Here is a 5,021-nt window from a genome sequence, read left to right as displayed (position 1 = left end):
TGCAGCCATTAGAGTTGAACCCTTTGTGTCTCTCTGGCAAGATGTTCTGCTCCTGAATCAGCTGGGTGGGTCTTGCCTCTAGCCTCTTTGCAGGAAGTTCTGCTGAAGGGTTCCTCTCTGGGTCTGCACTCTGGGTAGAGTGAAGATCTGCAGGTACTGGGTGGTCTCACTCACATGCCGGGCCTGGGCTCTGGGTTTATTCAGGATCCAGTGGGCCCCGGGTAGTCTCACTCACTCGCTGGGCCTGTGCTCTGGGTTTATTCAGGATCCAGAGGGCCCTGGGTCATCTCACTCACTCGCCAGGCCTGCGCTCCTGGGTCTATTCAGGATCCTGCGGCCCCAGGTCATCTCACTCACTGCCAGGCCTGCACTCTGGGTCTATTCAGGATCTTCAGGGCAAAAAACATTTTAAAGTGATCCCAGTAACTGGCTTGGTTAATTGAACAAGCCACTTAATGACATAGGATGAGATAAAGTTCTTATTATAAAAACAGAGAAAGTCAAAAAACCTTGAGGGATAGGTCTATTGGTATGGACTTCATAGGTCTAACCAGAATTATCCCCTGAAGTTCTGGACTAGTCTTAAAGGGATCTTCACCATGGCCTTTTAACATAACCCCAGAGAGGAGACCCATGATATTTGAGCAACGCTTCATGGGTATATAGAGGTACTACCAATGAATGGGCTTTCTGCTTCTTATGAGGTGAGAGAACTGATTGAAGGTAATAGTGGAGGCCAAGAGAACAAGCATTTTTCCAGCAGAAACACGGGAGGTTATTTATTGTAACTTGGTTGTGGGAATTATTAAGCTACCAAAGTTCTTTGGCTGAAGCTCACTGATTCTGAAGATTCGTGGATAGATCCTACGGATTTTCATAACTAAAAATAATTTTCAGTGTGAGGAGTTGCAGACTTACCAAAATGTGTGTAGTAGAGATAAGTGGCTGGGATGAAGGAACACTAAGAAACCCACTACCTTCTCCATCTCTGAGTCCCAGTAAGAGATCTGAGCTTGTGGACTGCAAAAAAAAGAGCTGCTTTCACACAGGTAGGCACTAAGCAACACAGCGGCATTAGTCCACACTGGACCACAACCTGCTCTCAGCAAAGCCAACATGTTCCAATCACTGGGTATGGACATCCTGATGATGGGGAGCTGAGGTGCTTAATTTAACTGGCTAGCATGCAAAATGCCTAGATTCTTCTTCTCCTTCTCCTTCTTCTCCTTCTCTTCCTTCTTCTTTTTCATTTTGCATTCATGCATCTAATTAATGATCAATTTTAATAGAACTAGATTTAGATTTATAAACATTGAAGTGATAACATTCCCTATTGATTCACAACTGGCCCATTTGATATGGAGTAATTCCACCTGCAGAGCAGGAAGACTTGGGCCTATGAAGGTTAGGCTTATTTCAATTTTTTTTTTTTTAATGTCAGGAATTGAACTCATGACTTTGCACTTGCCAGGCAGGTGCTGTGCCACTGAGCTATATCCTTGGCCCCTTCTTTCAGATTTGATCCTTCAAATCACAAGGACTTAATGTGATGTATTTACAGAACATGGACGACAGTCTTAAAGGTCTCTTCTCCATTACTGAACAAAGCATACAAAGGCAGTTTGGAGTGGATGACCCTCCTTTGAGGAGGGTAGTGAATGAAATTCTATTGGTTCAGGTGTTTCACCACATCGACCACATGGTAGAGTCTGTCCTATTAGAAATCTGGGATCAAACAAACATCCCTGACTTGGCTAAAAAAAAAAACAACACAAAACAAAAACCAAGGATTTTTGATAAATGAAGACTCCAAAGTTCTGATGCCAAATTTGAAAGTTATCAATGTTTTATTTAAACTGATGCTAAATAAATTGGTAATTTCAAGATCTTGTGGCTATGTGCCTTAAGGCAAGTTGTTGTGGAAAAATACAACAAAGAGGAGTACAGACAGTCCATGAGGAAATTGGGTGCCATGTAGAGAGGATTCTTCAGGGACTTCTCAAGGACATGAGATTGCTCTTATTCTAAGTTTTCCAAAGATAAATAAAGATCACATACCAAGGTACCTGGGAATCAGGGGAAGATATTATTATGACATCAATTATAACAGTTCTTGGGGATTGGAAGGGGGCATATGTGGGTGATCTGAAAAGTGATGGCTTTTCCAAGTCCACCTTATATGTGACTTAATGAGACCCCAAGCACATCCTGGTTATTCTTTCAGTTCCTAGATATATAGTTAAAATTAATATTTTAGTAATCAGTAAAGTCCCCTCACATATGGAATAAGGTATTCAATGGTAGAAAGGACCCAAAGGAGATGTTTGGAGAATTTACCAAAATGTCCAAGCAAAACAAAACAAAATAAAGACCACATCCCAGCAACCTTGGGATGGGAAAAGTAGGGTGCTCATAGAGATTGATACTACGTAAGATACACAGGGGCAGTAAGTTTTCAAAATAAGGATAATAATGTTATCTATCTTCTAGAGGTACTGTTGTGATTAACTGCATTAATATATGTGTATGGAAAATAATTATCACTTAATAAATATTAGTCTCTGTTTCCATAATTACTAATAATGATGTACCCTATTTGACTCTGAATAAGAGAAATAATGAGGAATTATTATGGGTCATTTCAAGCTTACTCAGCTAGTGGTAAGATTACATGATCTAGAGATTAGAAATTAGCAGAGCTCAGCTAAGAGGATGAGAAATGAATTCCCTCAAATTTGAAGGTTCCCTTGAGGGCTCGATGACCCATGATATGCCTGTATATCTTCTCCAAGGCATTAAGAGGTAACATACTAAATAAGACTCTTTGGGATTTTGTACATTATGAAAGTCATATTTATATTTGCTGCTCAGAATCATTTTTCAACTAGTTTAATCATTTCCAGCTAGAGTGGAAAGCTGTCAAGCAGGAGCTAGCTCTCCAGCTGGCCCAAGCAGGAGAGCGAACAGCAACACCATTCAGCGTTCTGCCTCAAGATCAGGATCTTGGAGTACTCACAGAACTTCGAGTTTCTGAGAAGGAAAACCCTATGGAAGCACCCACTGGGAGATCACAGTCCTCAGAGTCTTTGAGCAAAGTTAGTCTTCACAACAAATAACTATTCTCCCTGGAGATCTGCTACAGAGTCTTGGTCGAACGTGAATCCCTGAGCATGAGATGCGAGGTGTCCAGATAATGGCCTTCTACCTCAAACTGGCTATTATTTGATTCAAGTAACCTGTTACATGCAAATGGTAAGAGTGGAACCAGATCTGAGCAGGATCTTGCCAGAAGATTAGATATCTACACCCTCTTAACCCATATAAAAAAAAAAAGGAAAGAAAAAAAAAAACAAAAATACAAAAAAAAAAAAAACCCACTCCTACGTATGAATAGAAGTATGTGTGTCACTTCCAAGAAGAAACTTTTGATCCATGTTGTACATTTCCTATCATAAGACCAACCATATTCAAAAGAATAGAGTCTGTCTCATCTGTCTGAGTATTGGCATGCGGATACCAAGAAGCAGAGTTACAATATCTCCTATAGAGTAAGAAAGAAAACATTGCTGCTTATTACTGCAGCATTGTATAGATCCTGCTGACTGACACACCCTTCTTACCATGTGTCCCACCACTTAGAGATAGTGTGTGCTCTAGTAAATATATAATCAGTTACCGTGCAAGATGGAGTGCTGCTCTTCAGGAAGAAAATGTGCTCAAAACCAATGATAAATTCACGTACTATGCATTTCCCATAACATCATTGGAGTACTGAGGAGTACTCCAATGTACATCATTCACGTGTACTGAGGAGTACATGTGAAGGGACACAAACAAACTACATTTTTTTTCATCTCTGAAGCCACAACTTTGGTTGTTTTAAGCAGCAGAGCCCAGCTTTCAGGCCATGGCCTGGTGCCTATCTGTGATTTGTTAGCAACTAGGTCACAGATCAGGAAATGACCAGCAAAACTCAAGTGAAACCTCATCTATATTTACAGCTGCATCCTATTATTGTCTGAACTCCACTTCCTGTCAGATCAGTGACAGTGTTAGATTCCCATAGGAGTATGAGCCCTATATAAAACATACACGCAAGGTCTATAGTGCCCTCCTTATGAGATGTAATGTTTAATGTTCTAAGGTGGTGCTGAGGCTGTGATGCTAGCACTGGAGAGTGGCTGCAAAAATAGATTATTAGGAGAGAAGTTTGACTGCTTAGAATATAATAAATCAGGAGACGAACCGGCCCTCCGGATCCTGAATAGACCCAGAGCACAGGCCCGGAGAGTGGGTGAGATGACTGAGGCCACGGGATCCTGAATAGACCTAGAGTGCAGGCCTGGCAAGTGAGTGAGATGACTGAGGGTGGCGATATCCTGAATTGACTCAGAGCGCAGGCCCGGGGAGTGAGATGACCCGGGCACGCGGATCCTCATTCGACCCAGAGTGCAGGCCCACCATGGAACCCTTCAGCAGAACTCCTTGCAAAGAGGCTAAAGGCAAGACCCACTCTGCTGATTTAGGATCAGAACATCTTGCCAGAGTGACACAAAGGGTTCAACTCTAACGCCTGCAGCAGAAAGAAGTGGAGCACAGCAGCCAGATCCAAGGAACACCCACCTGGAGGAATCTGAACTTCATAGATCCAGACCTGGTGCTAAGGTAATAACTATATCTAAGCTGTACACCAAAGGTCAGAAGACAGTGGTATACAAAATCACAAAGAGAAGGAACAAAATGCAGTCTCAGGCCCCGCATCCACCCAGTACAACTGCAGAAGACACTAGCACTGAGGAAACTGGAAATCACACACCAGATATCTTGGAAATAATAGTGTTGGCCGTAAAGAAACAACTGCAGAAAGGTATAGAAGAAATCAGATCAGAAATAATTTCGGAACTACAAAATTTAGTGGTAACTATAATCAAAGAAGTATTAAGTGCTTCTAAAGAATACACTGATAAAAAGATAGAGGAGAATATAAAAATGATGGAACCCCTGAATAAGCAATTTAGGAA

Source organism: Octodon degus, unplaced genomic scaffold (assembly GCF_000260255.1).
Source record: "Octodon degus isolate 3935 unplaced genomic scaffold, OctDeg1.0 scaffold00002, whole genome shotgun sequence".
Classification (NCBI taxonomy): domain Eukaryota; kingdom Metazoa; phylum Chordata; class Mammalia; order Rodentia; family Octodontidae; genus Octodon; species Octodon degus.
Note: the sequence above shows the minus strand (reverse complement) of the source record.